The 22718-nt window shown below is 41.6% G+C and overlaps 1 protein-coding gene across 1 annotated transcript in view; it reads right to left on the bottom strand.

Moving 5' to 3' along the window:
* LOC123370321 (alpha-1-antitrypsin-like) overlaps positions 1-4985 on the bottom strand; it is a 66605-nt gene extending 61620 nt beyond the window's left edge. Inside the window, exons 1-3 of the mRNA XM_045016746.1 lie at positions 4862-4985; positions 3479-3623; positions 1668-1865 (exon numbers count right to left, since the gene is read on the bottom strand). The gene's annotated coding sequence lies outside the window, so the exon portion shown is untranslated. The remainder of the gene's footprint in view (positions 1-1667; positions 1866-3478; positions 3624-4861) is intronic.
* Positions 4986-22718: the final 17733 nt, after the last annotated feature.

The raw sequence follows: 22718 nt of genomic DNA, 5'->3' as shown, positions 1-22718 counted from the left end.
AAACAAAAACCTCCAGATATTTTCATCATGTTAACATAGAAAGCCTGCCACAGGAATATGTGAATAGCAATAATTCCTGGATGGAATTAGGCAGCTTTACTCAGACCTTGACAATGCATTTGTCTCAGAGGTACAGCAATTTCTGACATGGTGCCAGTATTTTAAAGAAACCTTATTTTTCCTTAGTACTTTGAGAATGAGTTATGTACTTTGGACGACACGACCTATGCCGTACTTTTCCATACAGTGACAAAGGAGCGAGCTGGTAGAAAACCCTACTCACCACTTGCACTTGGGAAGTATAAAATTTCAAATCAAACAACAAAGTGTTTGGGATCAAATTCTGCTCTCAGTTACAACCATGCATCCACTTTGATTTCAAAGGGGCTGCACGAATGTAACTCAGTGCAAAATGTAGGCCAAGGTGTCTATCAAAGGTCATTGTTGAGACCATGTCTGGTGAGTTCATATCTTGGATGATGATTTTAAGCACTTTTAGGAGCTCTTATTGTCCACAGAGGAACCATTGAACGTCACTGAATCAAGACCAGGGGCAGCTCTAGGAATTCCGCCGCCCCAAGGACGGCGGCACGCCGCGGGGGGGCGCGCTGGCGGTCGCTGGTCCCGCGGCTCCGGGGGACCTCTTGCAGACGTGCCTGCGGATGGTCCGCTGGTCCCGCGGCTCCGGTGGAGCATCCGCAGGCACGCCTGCGGGAGGTCCACCGGAACCGCTGAACCAGCGGACCCTCCGCAGTCATGCCTGCGGGAGGTCCACCGGAGCCGCTGGACCAGCGGACCCTCCGCAGGCATGCCTGCGGGAGGTCCACCGGAGCCACTGGACCAGCGGACCCTCTGCAGTCATGCCTGCGGGAGGTCCACCGAAGCCGTGGGACCAGCGGACCCTCCGCAGGCATGCCTGCGGGAGGTCCACCGGAGCCACTGGAACAGCGGACCCTCTGCAGTCATGCCTGCGGGAGGTCCACCGAAGCCGTGGGACCAGCGGACCCTCCGCAGGCATGCCTGCGGGAGGTCCACCGGAGCCGCTGGACCAGCGGACCCTCTGCAGTCATGCCTGCGGGAGGTCCACCGAAGCTGTGGGACCAGCGGACCCTCCGCAGGCATGCCTGCGGGAAGTCCACTGGAGCCGCCTGCCACCCTCCCGGCAAATGCCGCCCCAAGCGCGCGCTTGGCGCACTGGGGTCTGGAGCCGGCCCTGATCTAGACTATACAAATAGCACCGAATATGCCAGTTTGTAAACAGAGGAAGTCACAATGAGGCTGTGTGCTGATGGCAGTAAGTTTGTCCACAATGCTATGGTCAATAAACACAATATGAAGTCTACTACTAGGCATTCCAATGCACCCATTCTAAAATGGAGAGTGACAGCAAGTTGCAGGGATAGGTATGTGTACAATGCAACATACAGTGAGATGTTTATTCTCAAAGTGTCAGATTCTGTTACTGGCTCCATATGGACTTCTTGCCTTCACAGCATCTCAGATTCCTCATATGTAAAAGTGGGATAATACCCTAAATCACAAAGATTTTTTGAGGTTTAACTCACTTGTGTTTCTAAAGCACTTTGAGATCTTTGGACAGAATTTCTCATTTCAGTGTAAATACAGGCAGTGTGTGTAAAGCAGGAAGAAATAGGAGATATACTTACATACTTACTTCATTGGCAGCAGCCCTTCAAAGAAGTGGATGTGCTTGGCCAGTAAGGGTCAGAGGTGTTCTGCACCGTGAAGAAGGCAGAGAGAAACAGGACACCTCCAGGGTGCTGGAGGAAGTGTGCTCAAATGCAATCACTAGTACAACTTTTAAAAGGTGCAGTGTCATCATGGGTGTTCAGCTCAGCACTGGCCTGGGAGAGAGAAGAGGCCTGGTCATTCCCTCAACTTGTTTGGTTGCCCCTCATTTCTGGTTGCTTCCCACATGGTCTCAGTGGATGGGAAAGGGGCATTCTGCAGCCTTAATCTGGTGCACAGGGCAGCCAGAATCTAACCCATAATTAGATTATGTTGTGCATGATTTATTCCAGTGAGGAGGGAAACTACTTTCTGATTCTCAGAGAAAAGATGATGTACATGTGAGAAATGTACTGGGTGGGGCAAAGAAATATCAGCATGGAATTCTAGTCCATAAAATTGCCCTTTCAGCTATAAAAGGATCTGTATGCAGTCACAGACTTATGTGGGGTTTGGAACCAAATGGATAAATACAGAACAAATGAACATTTGCTGAATCAAAAGGTAGCTCACTAAAATTGTTTCCAGAGAAATATATAGAGCAGAAGCCCCTCAGTAGTCTTCCCACATAACAGATCCAGAGGCTACTTAGCAGCTGCCAGCAAAATGGTTGGGAGGACTCTGCCAAAGAGACCCACATGCTGCTGCTGGAAAAAATCTTCCACAACTAAGCTTTGCATTCATATCTCTGACTGCCTTCCAGTGAACGAGAGGAACTAACTAAATTGTACTAACTAAATTGCACTGTCTACACTGATCACAATTATTAAGACCATATTTAAAATTAGGAAAGTGAGAACACAAAAAACACCAGCAGCTCTGCAGTTCATCTGTATTCACCTCTGCCTGCCACTTAAGTATTGTCAGGGTAACACCCTACTAAATGAGCTGTGAGACATACAGTAAACTAAAAACTGAGGCCAACAGGCTAGATGACATGATACTGCCAAATTCTCATCATCCTTCTTTTCAGAAATATATTGTATGAACTTAAGATGGGAAACTAAGCAAATAATTAAAAGGACAGATGATTATTCAGTTGTAGGAATAGGATGTTTAAAGTGGATACCCACTGATTAAAATCTGCAGCACAAAGTTTGAAATTAACTGCACAGTTCCCATCTGCTGAAGTCCCTGGTCATTAGAATGTACTTTCACAGCCACAGATTTACTTTTATATGTGAGTGCATAGTCATCATTACCAAGAGATCCAAAAATTGCTGTCACTGCAGGGTTTGCCAGAATGCAAAATTTAGGGTGGATTTCAGCCCTGGACAGAGAAATACTTTGTTTTTATTATAAAAGATTGAGTTGCCAAGTTAATTCGAGACAGTTAAAAGTTTGCTTCTTATTCATTGATGTATAAATAACCTCCTGAACTGTACCATGGTTAGAGATGGACTGGAAGCAGGGGAGGCTTTTTGATGAGGTTTTCAAGAAATGTACCCATCTTTTTTCCAACCAGCTCTAACAATGTTTTTACAAAGCAGGGTCCAGCGTGAAAGGCAGTTTACAGGGAAGTGTGCATTTTTACCTTAGCATTCTCCATTCCTCACAAAGTAAAGAAAATAAAAGGACAATGATATGGCAAAAGCACAGAACCTGGAGTTAGAAGGCATTGATTTTATTCTTGGCTCTGCACTGAATTCTTCCACAACCTGGGGTAAAACACCATATTGCTTTGTGCTTCAGTTTCCTCATCTGTAAAATGAGGATAATAAAGACTTACCCCCATCTATCAGCTCCCTCGGTTTTGTTCCTTTGCTGGTCTTGAAAGTGTTATCCCACAAACTGATGTTGCTGATACTCCTATTTGTGATGCCGTTTCCACTGCTCCAGAAAGGGCTCTGGCACATTCGCTAATATGGGTGTAACTATGTGTAAACAAGCAATAAATCAAAGCACTCTCTCAAGACCCAACACGTTAAGCAGAGAAATCCCATATTGAGTGCAAAATGAAATAGCTAGTGAAGACGACCAGTAACCTATTCTGTAGCAATGAAGGCTTGAAAGGAATTATGTGGTTAAGGTATTGTCTTGGATTTTTTAATTTCCTGGGATACAATAAGTGGGATGCAGATAATGTAAACACAAATATAGGAATCTCAGCAGAGTAGGTGGTGAAAAATAAATAGAACAGAGACCACCAATATGATGTGGATATATTTTCCAAATGAACTTAATGGGAAAAATCTTTTTGGCAATGGTGCTGTCTCACATGCCAAGCAAATTGAAAATCTTGCAAGATATTCCATTTCTTGCACTTGTCATGATTCTTTCCACAATGTAAAACTAGAATACCAGCAATTCCTCTGCCTAGACAGAACAACTTCCACTATTACTCAGAGGAAACACTCATTTCAGGTTCATATCTCAAAAACATCAATCTCAAAAGCCTTTCTCCAAAACAAATTACTCATTTAAGACACACAGTTACCAGTGCCTATTTTTCTTGCAGAATGTTCCAGACATGGCTTCCAGATCTCAGCTACCTTCTTCCTGTTGGAATAACTTGAAGTCTCTTTTACCTTTTGGAAAGAAATTGCTTCAGAATAGATTAGTAAATTCTGGAAACAATCTCGATAGCTCTTTTGGCTTTAGTCATAAAGAATGCCAGGCTGTCATAAAGGAATTGCTAAACAAACAAACAAAAATTCTTAAAGAAAACCAGAGGCAAACCTTCCAAAAATTAAAGAGACTCATCCAAATACTTTATAACCCCTCCAAAAAAGAAAATTCTAACCATTGCTCTATATTAGAGTACTGGAAAAGTTCAGTGTCCAACCACAGATCTTGAATCTTGTCCCTAAGTCTATGAGTGGTAAGATTTAATCTTAATGCTACTGCCAACCATTTTAACTGATCATCGGGGAACTAATTGTTGGCTGAATATCAGAAGATCCAGCAGTTCAGTTAAATGTCTAAAAGTCCGTGCGCCTTATTAAGCCACACAAGGGGGAAGAACTTGTATGGAAACATCACAGATAACACAATCTTTTCTGTCACAACATTTCTAGTCCTTCCTGCTTATAGCTGAGCTGATAGAATAGGCTCTCTAATAATACATGGGGTAGAGAAGGAAATTATGTAATAATCAAGAACAAATGCAAACCTGTTCAGTTGTTATAACATTCTGAAGAACATTCCTAGGAAATAACAGATGTAGTGCAATGGGCCATCACCTTCTAGTCACAGTCTTGTTGGGGGGTAGGACTTCACTCCAAATTAAAATGGCACTGGCCCATGTTATAAAACTCACTTAGTGTGCTGTTAGCAACTGACTGTCAATGGGATTGTGGCTCTTGACTGCCAAAATTCCTTTTGAAATTGAGATTTGGGCTCCTAAATAAATTAGACATTTCAACACTGAGCGCAGCAGTGCCCAAATACCTTTAAAAATCTGAGCCTAACTGCTAATTCTAGAGAACATAAGAAAATAAGACTACATCAAGAATAGCCTAAGTAACATGCAGGAGTGAATTCAAGAAGATTTCCATAAAATAAGGATAGAAAAACCACAAAGTAAATAAAATTCTTATGGGTGGCTTGAATGTAACACTGGGTGAAAAATTGATTTTTGGTTCACTGGCAGTTCTGAAAAATAGAAAGAAAATCAGTGTGGGTCAAATGGAAACTAAAAATTTTGGCATATCAAAAAGGTTGAAAAAAATACATTTTGTTCAATCCACAACAAAACCTTTTAAATATATTTTAAATATAAAAGCCAAGGAAATGAAGGTCTAGGTTCACAAAATGTGGGAGAAGTTGGGCCTAGTTCCTTTATAGCTGTTAACCACTGAGCTAAGACACTCATTTGTGAGACCTAGGGTCAATTCCATCCTCTCACTGAGGTGGAGAAAGGATTTTAACTTGGGTCTCTCACACTGTAGAAGATCGCCCTAACCACTGGCTCTCAGGCTCTCCTGCTAAAGCTGTTCCATTTTGTATCAATAATTAAACAGTCACTGCATATAGACATGAACCTGAGTCTCCCCTTTCCCAGGTAAGGGCCCTAACCACTAGGCTATAGAGTCATATGCTCTCTGGTTCAATGACTACTCAAGTATTTTATACAAAGTGGAACAGGAGCGCTTGAGAGAGACCCACCCCAGAATAGCCCAGTGGTCCGGCCACTTACCTAATCACTCCCATCTCAAAAAGGATATTGCAAACTAGAGGGGTTCAAAGGAGGGTGATAAGAAAGATTAAGGACACAGGAAGATAAATTGAACAGATTGGGATTATTTTAGAAAGGAGATGAATAAGAGGGGACATGATAAAAGTATATAAAATAATGAATGGTGTAGCTAAGATAGATAGGGAACTTCTGCCTCATAACACAAGAACAAGTTGACTTTCAATGAAAATTGAAAGGTATACAATCCAAAACTGATACAAGGAAATACTTTTTCATACAATGTGCAATTAGACTGGAACTCATTGCCAAGACCTTAGCAGAATTTTAAAAAGGGATTGGACATTTATATGGCTATCAAGAATATCCAGTTATAATTAATGCCAGCAAAAATGTTTGGAATGGATATTAAACCTCATGTTTCAGGGCTTAGGCCAATCTATTACCAGAAGTCAGGATAAGACCCAATGATGGGGAGTTGGGGCTTACTCAGTATCTGCCTACTATGGGGTTCTTACACCTTTCTCTGAACTATCTGTAGCTGAGCGCTCTCAGGATACTTGACTAGATGGACCTCAGGTCTGATCCATTATGACAATTCCTATGTTCCTAAACAGCCAGATCCACAAAACTGTAGCTTTCTATTGACAAATGCATTTGATGTGACATTGCAGAAAAGAGTGCCCTAAGGAAACGCAACTCGTGAAGCAAAGCTGCAACCATTGTGCTTGCTCGGCTGTATGCTCACCATCACTGTTTCAGGCACTGCTTTCTATACCTAGCTGTTCTGAGGGTGACCAAATAGGGAAGAAATGGCCAGATTTTTAAAGGCATTTAGTCATTTAACTCCCATTGGTTTCAGTGGGAGTTAGGCACCTAAATACCTTTAAAAACCTGGGGCCAAAGTTAAGAGATTCACCAAGCCAGGACCCTCCTTTCACTTATTTACCTCAAATACCTCCGCTTTTGAAAGACACTTTTCCTACCTGCTTAAGGGGTGTCCTAGCCCATGATGACCTTCGTCACTGTAGGTGGGCCATCTAAACAGTATAGTTATTTGCACTGCAGTAGTGCCCAGCAGCCCCAATCAGGGACCAGGCACCAACGTGTTAGGCCCTGTATGCACACATATTGAAAAGACAATCCCTGTCCCCAAAGAGCTTAAAAACTTGACTCTTGATGCACTCAGAAGGAGAAATCTGTATATGAGAAGATATTGGAGAGGGGGGAGTGAACTGTTACTAAAGAACCCTTCTCCAATTTAGTAAACCATAATTAAGGGTTATTGTTTTAAAGAAATACACAATATAAGATAGAGTACATATTACATTTTACAACTCATTCCCATCCATATGAAGTTCATTTCCAAATTCACATGGATACTATTTTTGAATTAGAGAGAGCAGAGGTTAAGTAGGAATGAAACAGGAAATGGAACAACAAATAAAAGCTATGAAACAAAACCCTGTGTTTTCTGTAATTTGGACTGTAATGGCTTTATCCAGCAGGAACATTAGGCATGCAGGAGTCCATGGAAGGCAGCAGACAGCTGCGTAACCTGTCCCAGTACCCTGCCAACCTACTCTGCGGAAAGCTGGCTGGGGTCCAGGTGTCTCAGTAGGAAACGGGATGGCCGTTCTAATAGAACACCTTTTCCAAGCCCCCTGCGCCACATTGCTATGTCTTTCTCTTGAGCACAATAAATAAATAAATAACATAACATAACCACCCTAAAACCAAAGACAAAATCCCTTCTCAAAGAGCTGCAGACACTTTTTAAAAAAAACATTTTGGAAGTTAATTTTTCCAAAGTTGAATTTGAAAGGACATATCTGCTAGTCATAGATCAGAAGGCTCAGGGCAGAGTCCATTTAGACATTTCTGGCTAAGACTCATGCCCCCAACAAACATGTGATGCTTATACATGGTCTCTTGCCTGCCTTTGTACACGGCCATCTGTTAGGCAGAATTGTCCATTCCCAAATAATTCCAGACTGTTTCATGATAGCTTAGGTGCCAAGAAACACATGCATAGGTAGGAGATTGTGCTGTCACCTTTTGGAGAAGATACAAGGTATCTTCTTCCTGACAGTAATCCCTGCCACATTGCAGTCACATGTATTTGTAGATTTGATCACAGCTACTGAAACTTATGTGCCATAAAGAGCTAACAATGGATAACAGAAGGAGTGGTTTGTAGGCACTTTTGGCTGAGAGAATGGTTTGTAGCACAGCAGATGTCTAGAAATCTAGATGGAGGCACTGTAACTAGAGACCCCTGGGAATAAAATCAAATAAAAAAGAATCAAGGCAGCAGTGTCCCAGTTTATATTTTTCAAACCACAAGGGATGTCTGAAAATAATTGTGTTATTTCTTTGATGGTCAGGGGGAGGACATTCCAGATGTGACAGTGATGGTCACAGGTCTCTCAGATTAATCTGTATCCCTGCTGAAGTCTTTTCTCATAGTGGTTTCTCCGCTAGGAGAGGAGAGATGCCTGACCGGGGGAGACAAAATGTTTGTCTCTATGGGCTAAGAGCTGGAAGAATTTTATCGTTCTTTCTGAAACAGATCACCCCTGGGTATCTTTGTCTCCCTTCTCCATCTTGAAGATTGTGTGCCAACATCCACATATAGGAGGTGTGACTTTGAATGCTAACTTATTTCCTGCAGTGTTTTCAAATCTTATAGTCCACATTATATATGGGAGATATTTTATAGAATAGCCTGTGCTTTTGGGGCTTAAACTTGCAAGGGGCTGAGTGAGCAACCTGGCCCTTAGTTAGAAATGCATTTAAGCACATGCTTAGCTTTCAACATGCAAACAGTGCTTTTGAAGTCAGACTATTCACATGCTTAAAGTTAAGCGGCTGCTTAAGACCTTTGCTGGACTGGAGTCACTTCCAGAGTTGTCACTTCTGTACCTTGCAGGATTGAAGCAGTGAATCAAATACGGGGCATGATTCTGATCTCAGGCACCAAGCTGCCAGCATGTCTTGAAAATTGTGCTATTTTACAGGATATTTGGCGCTACAGAAAAGAACAACTTTATTAGAAGTCAGATGATACTGTCACATCAAATGTCAGAATCAAGCACTCTTAAGTCATAACAGTTAAATAACAGAAGGCCATAAAGGTTTGTCTGCCAAAACTCTGAATCTGTACTAAACACAGCTCTACTTTTTTACCCAACTGTATCTCCTCCAATTCATTAGAAAAGTTTAGTATTCTTAACTGTACACATCAAGCTGACAATTTTTATTGAAGTCTTTCCCCCATTGACAATATAGTCAGACTATTCATCTGATGAAAGATCAGCACATTTCAGGGTTTGTCATCTGACTTCTTATAAACTTGTCATTTGGCGTTAAATACCATGACCATGTTGATTAGAGCAACAGTATGACATAGGGATGGAAAATGCTGTCAACTCACTACAAAAATATATAAGGCCTCACTTTTAATTACTCAGTTAGTAACAGATTAGTTCTTATTGCCTGCCAACAGCATGACCTCTCTCTCTCTCAAGGTCAGCATAAATCAAAAGAAATCAGATGAGCCTGAACTTGTCGTTTATTCACTTCTAACCCTTTCATAAGAAAATCTGTTTAACAAAAAAGCAAGTCTCTGTTCAATAAGGAGACCATTATTAGGTCTAAAGAGCCAAATTTCCTGTTGTATTTTTTTTTTCTGAATAGCCTCAAGTAATATTCCAGGGAAAAGGGCCTTGATACTGTTTTCTTTGTGAAATAAAAAGAAAATCAGCATTAGAAACACGATATTGCTTACAGGTTTCAAATACCACTACGAATAAGGGTTTCCTGGTTCCATGCTTTAAGGATTAACGGTATTAAGAACTACAAAATTACATTTGTCATGTTTACTTTAGCTGTCTTGATCTGACAAACTTCTGCAAAACTTATAAATATGGGGTGAATGTGGCTGTTTTCTGAGCTTTTTGGCTAATAATTATAGATAATCCCATAAAATGCAGTATTTCACTTGAAAAAAAAAAGATTAAAAAGTTAGTAGAACCATGAATATGGTGCTGGTTTAAAAGTTAACTATTTCTTTTGGGCAAGACAGTTGCTCGGTAACATGTGGCTGTTGTAGTGATAATCATTAAATATTTTTAATGTTGAATGGATGCTCCAGAACCTAAGTTTTCATTTAAACCCCAAATTATGTTTCTGGCTCTTATGGCCAGGGGGAAAGTGTTTTATTTGCCAGATACCAGTGACTTCTTTGACAAAGATTGGGATTTTTGGGAAAGTGCCCAGGCAGTTCAGATGGAGAGCACCTTCCCAAAAGCCTGACACACACGCACACACAATTTTTGTATACTTATAAATAGTTTTGCCAGCAGTATAATTTTTTTTTTAATTGAAATAGTTATATCAGTACAACCACTAGCATGGGCACAGTTACACTGGTAAAAATCTTCCTTGTACACATATATCTTATTCCCAATCCTATATGGGAACAGGCTATACCCATATAAGCCCATTCATACCAGTGTAACTGCATCCACACTCGTGAGGGTGTATTGCATTAACTATATGAATGTGGTTAGAGCAGTACAACTTTCTAGTGTAGATAAGATACTGTAATTCATAAAAGGAGGAACCACTGCTGTGTTATTGTTTATTTAGTATTTGTATTACCATAGGGTTTAGGAGCACTAGTCCTGGACCAGGATCCTATTGTGACAGACGCCGTACAAAAGAGATTTTTTCTGGAACTAAAAATCAGTGTGAAACTCACATACAAAATCTTTATGGTGGCTCCATGTAGGTTGCTGTACATGTAACATACATGACACAAAGCTTCAAAAGCAAAAAGACAGACAAAACATGAAGCCACCTAATCTCTACCCCTTCCAGACAGACACATCATTACTAACACAATTACCACGTTCCTCAGACAAACACCACAACCTCTACTACACTTGCAATACCAGCCTTTCATCATTCCCTGGCTCAAACTTGGGTAAGTGGTTTCCAAGAAGGGGTGGAGTCTAGTCTATTTGTTGTGGGGCAGGGCTCAGGGGAAGAATTTAGCTGTTCCTTTGTCCAATAGCATTACTTATAAAGGGGCTGGATCTTGCTTTCCTTGTGCACTCCAAGGAAAGAAGCACATATGCCTAAAGCAATCACAATCTCATCCCATATGCACAGGTATCATTACAGAATGTAGAGCCAAAAAGACACAGAGGGCTAATTCTGCCTTCATTTACACACATAAAGCCCCCTAAAGTCAATGGGATTGCACACATATAATAATAGTACTACCAAGTTCTTCATAGAGCTTTTCATCAGTTGATCTCAAAATGTTTTTCAACGGAGGTCAGTATCACAATCCCCATTTTACAGATAGGGAAACTGAGGCATAGAGCAGGGATGTGACTCTCCCAGGGTCAGCCAGCAGACCGGGGTAAAATCAGGAAGAGAACCCAGGTCTCTTGACTCTCAATTCAGTGCTTTATCCATTAGGCCACAATGGGGGAAAAAGCTGACCCTTCTAGAGAGAGAATGCTGCTCAAAAAAAATTATAATGAATGCATGAATAAATAATTGAGATGTAACAGTGATAAAATTCCCATATAAGGACTACAGAATATATGCACACACAAAAATTAGGGATGCATCCATATTTGTCTTGCTAGGTACACATTTAGTAACTTAGCTACCATACTTCCTACACACAAGCCATCTTCAACTCTGGTATTCAAATGTCAACCTATTAGTGGGGAACCCCAACTAATTCAGTCATCCATATATTTCTGCAGCATGATTTGTGGATTAGTTACAGCAGGAAAAATTATAATGACAAATCTATATACAAAGCGATATACATTATTCACATCTGCAATAAAAACATCAAATGTATTGTCATGACTTATTGCAGTGTGATACATATGGGCTATTTGGCCAGATGATGCACCAGATGTTTCCTTTTCTTTAGATTTGAAAATTTCACATGCAGCCAAAGTCAGGGGCTGTGGGTAGGGACGGAATTTAATTGTTTAAAGTTTAATGTGCAAATGATGACATTTATTAAACTGTTAAATTCATATTATTCATTCTCTGCTTAAGTCTCTTTTCTTGTCCCTCCTCTCAGCTGACTGCACAAACCAATGTGGGGCTGAGGAGATGGACCTGATTATGTTTCCTTACTTTATTTCTTCGCCCCGCCCCCGGGGTACCTAAAATAGTTTTATTTCTTTACTTGTTAGAGCATAATAGGATAAAATCCTTTTTGGAGTAACTACTGAATGGGTTTACAGAAGTGATTGAATTTGACCTAGCACTGCTTCTATATAGCCACCCTTTGAACTAAACATGAAAACCTGGAGAAATAAAAATTAATATTTTAAGTCATGTAAAAATCATATTTTCTGTTAATTAATTTTTACTGGGAGCAAAGAGGTTTACATGATTATTGCATAGCGACTGAGCCAGTCTTATAGTCAGTGTCTGAGAGAGACCAGCGTAGAACAGCCAGCAGCCCAGTGGTTAGAGTACTGACCTGCGTTCAAGTCCCTGCCCTAGATCAGGAAGAGCAAGGATTCCCTGAGCACCAGGCTATGAGCTATGCTGGGTTCACACTGCTCTCCTTTTTAAAATAATGTCCAAAGCTCTCAAATTCATCCCAATACAGTACAGGACATTTTTTCTGAAATCCAAAAATATAAATGGGACAGGAAAACCATTTGCCATCCAACTCTAATTAGGTATAACACAAACACCCACGTAGTTATGTGGGTATATTATGTGTGCGTGTTTTATTATATTATATATATATAGGAGGAGTAGATAGAGGACAAAAGCAGCATGTAACCAATACTGCAGGCAATAGATTTAGGTCAGCTTGGGTGTCATTGGTGCACCGCAGCAGGTAGATAAGGCAAGAGCATCCATTTGTAGTAAAATGTTTCCTTCCCCTTCTCCACAACCTTTGAGCAAAAGTCCTTTCTAGAAGGTGGCCAGGCAATCTGCTCCCTTCGTGTGAGAAGGCAGCATCTGCATGGCAAGTCCCCATTCCGACAAAGCAGGCAGAAGCCTACAGAGCAAGCACTCCTTCTACTGGCGCCGTCGCCACTGAACTGTCTTTGAAAATTTAGCAATACTCTAGGGCATCCCCAAACCTGAGCCGGCCCCAGACTGCACTGTGGGACCGTAAAACCCTGCAGCATGTGAGGATCCCGCTCTCTTTTCCTGCTGGAGCTACAGACCTCTCAGGAAGGAGACAGGAGGAATCTTGCACATACTGAGATTTTACAGTTCTAAAGAGGATCCTGGGGTGAAAACTGCTGCTAAACCCCAACAGTATCTTTAAATTTAAAAATACAGTTCAGCAGGGTTTGCTAGGTCCCATGTGCCCCAACTGGGATTAGGGTTAATTCAAGGTATAAGGAATTGATCCAGCTGGTTTTTACTTTCTCTGAGCCTATTCGCCCATCACTACCCCTGCCAAATATTAGCTCTTGAGAAGAAGTCAGAACCGAACAAAAACTGTATTAACAGTACACTCTGCTGTACATTATACACTACATGCCACTTCCAGGCACCCTCTTCATTATCACTCTCACCCTCCTGCTATTATGTCTATTACTGTTTAGTGTTCAACCTTGTAAAGCACTTGGAGATACAGTGTGTACGAAAGATGCTATACAAAATAAAGTTGTAAGGCATGGCATATGTTTGATCCTTTTGGGGGGTCTGGACTGATTCTACATCCACCAAGAGAGTGAGCTGAAGATTAACCGATCACTTGTACAAAAGGAAAAAGGGAGTTACTGAAAACTTATGCCTTGAAAGAATCGCCCTGCTTAAGGAGGCAGAAAGGCTGGGCTGCACAGGACTCCATGTTGCAGCAGCAAGACGATCACCCTCGAAAGGGCAGACAGTGAACTCCTTTCTTTATCAAGACCATTTCTACTGGCGGATCCCCAGCCATACTGTGGCTTGACTTGATCGGGGGGAAGGCTCTTTGTGCCTTCTACCCCCTTCACATAACTAAGCCAGGCCCACTCTGGACTACAGCGTAAACAGCTTGAGCAGGCTGAGGGTTACAAATCTCCTTAACAGCAGCTCAGAAGGTTGGCCTATGCCTTGCAGCATAAGGGTTTATATTCCTCAGTTTTTAAAATCCTATCTAATGTAACTGTGGCCGTGGGATACATGTGGCCCAGAGACCCTCTGACCATACTTTTTTGGGAGGTGACAAATTTACTCCCTCATCCCTCTCCATAACTGGGCTGACTGAGGAACTCGCTGGACCACTCAAGTTGATTTTCAATAAGTCTTAGAACACTGGGGAAGTTCCAGAAAACTGGAAGAAAGCTCATGTTGTGCCAATTTTTAAAAACAGTAAACGGGATGACAGTCTGACATTGATCTCGGGCAAGACAATGTAGTAGCTGATATGGGACTTGATTAGGGTGACCAGACAGCAAATGTGAAAATCGGGACGGGGGTGGGGGGTAATAGGAGCCTATGTAAGAAAAAGACCCAAAAATCGGGACTGTCCCTATAAAATCGGGACATCTGGTCACCCTAGGCTTGATTAATAATGAACTACAGGAGGGTAATGTGATTAATGCAAATCAACATGGGTTCACAGAAAATAGATCCCATCACACTAACTGATATTTTTTTCTGATGAGATTACAAGTTTGGTTGATAAAAGTACTAGTGTGGACATAATATCCTGGGACTTGGTGGCAATGATATTTTGGTTAAAAAACTAGAGGTATATAAAATTAATATGGCACACGTTAAACAGACTATAAACTAGCTAAGTGATAGATCTCAAAATGTAACTGTAAATGGGGAATCATCCCTGATCAGGTCTGTTTCCAGTGGTGTCCTGCAGATATGGGTTCTTAGCCCTACACTATTTAACATCCTTATCAATTACCTGGAATCAAAAATAAAATCATCACTGATGAAGTTTGCAGATGATACAAAAATTAGAAGAGTGGCAAATAATGAAGAGGACAGGTCCCTGATTCAGAACTATCTAGATCACTTGGTAAATGTTGCGTAAGCAAACAATGTGTGTTTTAATATGGCTAAATGTAAATTCAGACATCTGGGGGAAAAGGATGTAGGCCATTTTTACAGGATGCGGGAATCTCTCCTGGGAAGCAGTGATTGAAAAAGATTTGTGGGTCATGGTGGATAATCAGCATAAGATAAGTTCATTACACAAAAAGAGTAATGCTGTGGCCAAAAGAGCTCATGCCATCCTGGGATGTATAAACAGAGGAATATTGGATAGGATTAGGGAGGTTATATTTCCTCTGTATTTGGTCCTGGAGTGACCACTAGTGGAATTGTGTGTCCAGTTCTGCTAGTCACAGTTCAAAAGGTTGTTGATAAATTAGAGAGGGTTCAGAGAAGCACCATGAGAATGATTAAAGGATGAGAAAACCTGCCATATAGCGATAAACTCCAGGAGCTCAATCTATTTAGCTTAACAAAGAAAAGGTTAAGGGGTGATTCGACCACTGTCTGTAAGTACCTACATGGGAAACAAATATTTAATAATGAGCTCTTCAATCTACCAGAGAGAGGTATCACATGATCCAATTGTTGGAATTTGAAGATAGACAAATTCAGACTGGAAATAAGGTGTAAATTTTTAATGAAGGAAGTAATTAATCTTAGGAACAATTTACCAAGAGTCCTGGTAGATTCTCCTTCACTGACCATTTTTAAATCAAGATGGGATTTTTTTTCCTAAAAGATATGTTCTAGGAATTAGTCTGGGGAAGTTCTATGGCTTGTGCTATACAGGAGGTCAAACTAGATAATCACAATGGTTCCTTTTAGGCTTAGAATCTATGAATCTGCTACAGACATCAACCACAGATGCCCATCTCCAGTGTGCAGTGGTGGTGGCAATAGCACATGGATTCTCTGTTGCTTTGTTTCTGTCCATTCAGCAAAATGCATCAGTTCCACTGTGCTATACGCCCTTGTGTAAGTACAAACAGCTTAAAAGTTTCACCCAGTAAAGAATTTACAACCGGAACACCGAAGGGAAAATGAATAGTAATGCATCCATTGCAGGTGGCTTGGGAGAAAGCTCCAGTGATTTTATTGTGCTTTATCTTGTGAAGCAGACCTTGTAAGAAGTCTGAGATTCCTTCATGAGAAAGGTATTGCAAAAAGGAAAGGATTGGAAAGGATTCAGAATTGAGGAAGCACATTTACACTAGGTGGCACCAAAGCAAATATTATTTCCTCACTGCACCAGTGCAAGTGGCCGAAAACCGCAGATCAGATATTTTAAAAGATTAATATTTATAGATTACATAATAAACGTTTGGAAACAGACAGCTGTAATGGTTCAAGGGACACAAAAACATTAGTTCAATAGGCTTTCCACTCTTAAGAACAGTATTTTACAGCACGTCCCATGACCCAGCAGCACTTTGTCCTAATGCAGGCCACTAAAGTTCTGGGAGCTAAGCCATGAACTCTATTCTTTCCATAGAGCGCGAACATCTCCTAGCAATAACTTCTGCTCACAGGCAGTGAGATGGCTGTTTTCAGAGGTCATGGAGGTCTAGACTTTATCAGCTCTGCTTTCTCTGAAAGGAAATTGTTCAATACACTGGAGGTAGGATGCTTGCCTGGAACCCACGTCTGAGATATTACAGAAAGGTTGCTGCAGCTCATCCATACCTCTGACCAACACCCCATGCTGCTCATCCACATGGACACTAATGATACTGCCAGGTCTGACCCTAAGCAGATCAGAAATGACTACAGGATTCTGGGAGCTGGGTGAAGAGGTCAGGGGTGCATGTTGTGTTCTCGTCCATCCTCCCCATTGAAGGTCAGGGCCCAGGCAGGGACACCTACCTCTTGGAGATGAATGCATGGCTGTGCACTTGGTTTTGATGGAAGTGCTTTGGCTTTCTTCATCATGGGATGCTGTTCCAGGAAGAAGTTCCACCAAACAGGAAGAGGATCTGCTGGAAAGAGATGGGGTCCACCTGACCAGGAAGGGGAAGAGCATTTTCATGCACTAACTCACCAATCTAGTGAGGAGTGCTTCAAACTAGGTTCAAAGGGGGCAGCCGGGAAGGTGACAAAAGCCCACAGGTAAGTATTAAAAAAAAAAGATGACCTTAACAGAGGGTTACATGTGGGAGGGACATGGAAAATTACAATAGGATCACAGGAGCAACAATCAGTGGTGGAATGTGCTCAACATTTTAGCTATCTATACACAAATGCAAGGGGATTATGGGGATTGACCGGAGGAACTGAAAGTACTAGTACATAAACTAAATTATGACTTAATTGGCATCACAGAGACTTGGTAGGATAAGTCTCATGACTGGAAAATTGGCATAGGGGGGCATAGCTTGTTCAGGAAGAACAGGTAGGGTAAAAACAGAAGTTGTTGCATTATACATCAAGCATATACAAACTTGTTCTGAGGTGCACGAGGAGGAGGGAGGCAGACCAGTTGAAGGTCTCTGCATAAAGCAAAAAGGGGTAAAATTAAAAATATGGGTGGCATTATGGTAGGGTCTACTTTAGACCACCAAAAGAGGAAAAAGCATTTCTAGAACAAATAATAGAAATACCCAAAACACAAGACCTAGTAGTAATCAGGGACTTTTCCAACAGATATCTGGGTAGTTAAAGTAATACAGCAGAACACAATTTCCATTCAGGTCTTGGAATGTACAGGGGACAACTTTTTCTTCCAGAAAGTGGAGGAAGAAACCAGAAGTGTGGCCATTTTAGACTTGAGTCTGACCAACAGGGAGGAGTTGGTAGCAAATCTGAAAGTGGAAGGCAATTTGAAAGAAAGTGATCATGAAGTGACAGATTTCATTATGCTAAGGCAGAGGTTCCCAAACTTGGTTTGCGGCTTGTTCAGGGTAAGCCCCTGGCAGGCCGCGAGACGCTTTGTTTACCCAGTGGCCATGGTTTGCCGTTGCTGTCCAATGGGAGCTGCAGGAAGCGGTGGCTTCTTCTTTGACAGGGTTATGGGTCTATTGGCTACAGGGGAAGCAGCAGATATGATATATCTTGATTGTGGTTAGGCTTTTGACACAGTCCCACGTGACATTCTCATGGGCAAACTAGGAAAATGAGCTCTAGATAAAATTACTATAAGGTGGGCATACAACTGTTTGAAAGACCATAGTAGTTAGGAATGGTTCTCAGTCACACTGGGAGGGCTTATCTAGTAGGGCCTTGCGGGTACTGTCCTAAGTCTGGTACTATTCAATATTTTCATTAATGACTTGGATAATGGAGTGGAGAGAATGCTTATAAAATGTACAGATGACACCAAGATGGGAGGGTTTGCAAGCACTGGAAGACAGGACTAGAATTCAAAACAACCTTGACAAATTAGAGAATTGGTCTGAATTCAACAAGATGAAATTCAGTAAAGGCAAGTGCAAAGTGCTTCACTTACAAAGGACAAAAATATCAAAATTCACAAATCCACCACAATCCTTGGTAAATTGTTCCAATGGCTAGTTACCTTCACTGTTAATAATTTGCACCTTATTTCAAGTCTGAATTTGTCTACTTTAAACTTCTACCCATTGGATCTTGTTATACCTTTGTTTGCTAGACTGAGGAGCCTTCTTATTAAATTTCTGTTCCTCACATAGGTATTTATAAAATGATGAAGTCTACCACTAATGACAACCTTCCATTGGAAAATTAAGACAACTACACAAAGTATCCCAGTAGTGTTCAACCAGTGCCAAATATAGAGGTAATATGTCATCCACAGATTTTATGTTTTCTTCTTGGTCATTGATAAAAATGTTAAATAGCATCCTGGCATACAGCAGTTGGCACCTGTAAATGAAGCAATCTGGCCAGTTAAGAGGATGAGGCAGCACCTGGAGGCTACAAGAGATCAGGGAGCAACCCAGTGAGACAGAGTCCTGGTGAGAGTCGGGAGACTGGCTGAGGTCTCTGCAGGTCCTCCCTGGCAAGAGAGAGGAATTATCAAGGAGTCAGTGGAGGGAGGAGCTAGCTGGCGGACCTTCCTGAGTCAGAGAGTGCCAAGGGCAGAGAAAGCTGGGGAGAGGGCTAATGGATGACAGGAGGAGATACCTGCTAGCTCTCAGAGCCAGAGGGCCAGGGCCAGGGCCCAGTGAGGGATGCTGGGGCTACATTTGTTAATTGCCGGAATTGTGTTGGGACTTGTGTGCATGGGGCTTTCTTCTGTATTAAATTAATCCTACAAGGGTCATTTGAACTAAGAACGACTGTTCTGACTATTTCAGAGGACTCAGGAGGAGGGACACTGAGGCAGGCACACCTGTCATGCCATAGCCTGCTGGTGGAAGGCACTCCCGGGTGGGGCCACTTTCTTACACATCCTTAATAAATTAAAAAAAGGTGCCCTTGCAAGTCCTGAGGTGATGCATGACTAAGTCGTAAGGGAAGTTTAACTAGAGTTTGCCCAGTTTGAAGTAGTGCAACAAAGCAATCAGCAGCAGCTGAAATGCACTAAAGAGTTATTCCAATGACAAAGAGACTACGATAAGTAGGAAAATACTTGCTCTGCTACCAGCTAACCCAAAATACACACATAACAAGAGATCCTGGTTTCATTTATGGAGGACCTATTCCTCCCTGCATGAGTGCTGCTAAAGATTCAGTGAATCTGAACCAGAACCAAAACAGGGGTAAGTTCTGATCCAGTGATTTGAATCTATCACCATCCTGCCCACAAGATTCAAAGAGGTTTCGATTAAAGGTTCCAGTTTTGGCCTATCTCTGACTTGAAATGTCACCAGTCTAATTCACCTCATGTGATTCAAGGGAATCAAGGTTTCACCCAGCAGTTATTGGAAAACTAGTTTTTCAAGCTCCAAAATCCACTCCATAGTTAGGCCTTAACACCATGGCAGTATCTTTGAATGACAAATGCAGGCCTCCTCTGCAAGACATTTTAGCTGTGACACCCTGATTTCAGTTAAAATTCATAGACTGTTAATTAGCACATGGAACAGGAAGTTTCTAAATAGCTCACCAGGCTTGCATTTGGCAGGCTGTGCACCAAGCCAAGAGTGTGGTTAAAAAATACCCCAAAACTCTCATATCATTGAAACTTTAATAAACATTTATTTCTTCTGGGACCTCCATGTTAATGAAACCTGTCTGCTGGTTTGAATCTTTAAAACTCAGGTGTTAAATAGTAACATAGAGGTAGAATTTCGGAAAGTTATAGCACTAGCAGTGCAGCAAAACATGGAGAGTATGCATTTGGGGGTGTCTATTTGACAGTTTTTATACTTTCATTAAATGTTCATTTTCTGTTGGGCTAGTTATTCCAACTCCCATAATCATTAGACCAAAAAGGAAATTGCAGCCTCAAGTGCTGCTGTTTCACTGATTCTCCAGAGTTAAAAGGAAAAAGCAGGATTAGATGGTTTTCCCAAATGTTTTTTCTTGTACTAATCATACCGAGCTCACATTTCTGTGCACATTAAATAGTCAGATAGCTCCATCAAAACATTGCATGATTTGTTTAATACCAGGAAGCAATGTGGTTTACTGTACTTAATGTTAAGGGTGCATGAGCTATTATTTTATCAATGCCAGGGCTTTCCAAGATGCACTGAAGCTGTGCCTACACTAGAAGACTGAACTACTGGTAAGAGAACAAGTGAGACAGCATGGCTGTGAGAGCCAGCGATGTAGGGTGTCCACGTGCTGAGTCACTCAACGTTTTGCTCCAAATCTGCACTTGCACTGTCGCAGTTGCACTGCTGTGCTCCCAGAAAGGTTCCACGAAGCAGTCACTTCTGGGAGATTTCAACAGAACAGCCTTCAGGGAGACCAGGGTGATTATGGGAGAAGAGGTTAATGCCTAGTCTACCAGTGGGAACTCCTTGTAAATCCTTGGGCTGCAGCATTATTTGCTAAACCTTTTCTCAAAATAGAGGCTGGGATGAATCCTCCACAAGAATGATATCTGCTGGAGTTTGTGAAAGCAGTTGTGAGGCATCTCAGGTGGGTGCAGTAAGGCAGTGGTGGGTGTTCCAGCTATGCCTACAGAGAGTCAGAGCCTGAAAATAGCAATTGATGGAGCAATGGCCAGGCACCTGTGATTCCCAGCTAAGCCAGCTCCATGTAGTACTTAAGGAGTGTTCTCTGGGTGGAGTACTGCATTTGAGCCTGGACAAATGGATGAGCTCATGGGAAGTTTACAATCTTCCCATACTGCTGTCTGAAGGCAGCAAAAAAAAAATCTGACTGTCATAATTGCAAGCTACAGCTCATCAAAGCTCTTTTGTCCATTGCCTGCTACGTTTCAGCTCCATGTCCTAAATGTGGAAGTACATCTGTTCAACATTTGGCACGTGAAATCCTAGGAAGTATGCAACGATGAAATAGCCAGAATGAGTTATCAGCCAAGATACAAAGCAATTAAATTGGAACTGAACAGCTAACTTCACCTTGCCAACCTGTAGGACATCTCCTTAGTGCTATTCTGTTCTCCTCACCTGAATGGCACTCCCACAATGCCAGGGCAAGGAAAGGACCACAAATATTAATTAAGCCTCACAACCTCTCTGAATCTTATTTCATTTTACAGTTGGGGAAACTGAAACACAGAGGTGTTAAGTGACTTTGCCAAGGTTACAGAATGAGAGACTGGCAGGGCAGAGAACAGAACAGAGGACTCTTGACTCACAGCCCCATGGACTAACCCCTGGATTAGCCTGCATTTTATATCTTTGCAATCCTTTCAACAATGGGCAAATTTATGTGATTACAGCAGCTTCAAATGAGCATCAGCCACTCTGTGCAACTGCATATTTTTAAATGCAGCATTTCACACTTGCAGTTGATTATAATTTAATAAGACCTTTTTATTGCATGAAAGGTTAGAAGTTGTAGCGCATTCATGTAATATAAAAAAACCATACAGATATACCAGTGTAATTTTGATGTGATAGCTATAGAGTCTTGGGTCTGGTACAAAAACCCTTTAAAAAAACCCTGTATTTTGAATGTGTCGCTATTTTGGTGGATTGGAGCTGGGCTGACGTAGTCAGAATGTATGTTTATATTACATGTGGAATCTTTTTTAATGATGTCTGCTTATAATAAAATTATAAAGCAAAACTCATTTCAGATAGCTTTGCATGTGAGTTATTGGGGTTTGCAAAGATTTTGATTGCTTGCCCAAACTGTGGATTCTGGGCCTAAGGATTTTATTTACTACATTACATCAAGTAATACTGTGTGTTCAGTACATTGAGAATGTCTCCTTGATCTTTCAAGAGTAAGAATATTTTATTTCTACTCTCTGGTTGTTGGGCTTATGGAAACAAGATTTTTTTGGAATGAATTTGTGACACTACTTGAAAGCTGGTAATCTGAACTCCTTGCCTATTACATTGTTTGCAAACTAATATTGCTACTGTGGAAATTAATATTAGCTGCAGCTTCCTAGAGTCCTAGACAATTGGTTTGTGGATTGTGCTGCACTTTCTAGCCTAGGAGACAGTTAAGGCCCTTCGTTATTGGTATTTACCTATTTTCTTCCCTGACAAATTGCTAGGTTTTTGGAAAAGCCAGTATTTGGGTTTTACCAATTTCACCCAAAATTTGGGGAGGGGTTGGAGACCTGAGAATTTTTCTCAGGGGAAGCAGATAAGACCACACTGAAGGGCAGGCATGGTCGACAGGGGCCTGTGTCTGGCAGGGGGGCCAGTACTCACAGGGTGCAGCCTTCTTCCACTCCCCTCCTGGCCCTGGGATCTTCAGCACAGCCCCTTTGCTTCCTCTGTGTAGGCAGGAGAGTGAGACCAGCAGG

Source organism: Mauremys mutica, chromosome 4 (genome assembly GCF_020497125.1).
Source record: "Mauremys mutica isolate MM-2020 ecotype Southern chromosome 4, ASM2049712v1, whole genome shotgun sequence".
Taxonomy (NCBI): Eukaryota; Metazoa; Chordata; order Testudines; family Geoemydidae; genus Mauremys; species Mauremys mutica.
The sequence above is the reverse complement of the archived record's forward strand: the minus strand, read 5'-3'. Positions and strand labels throughout refer to the sequence as shown.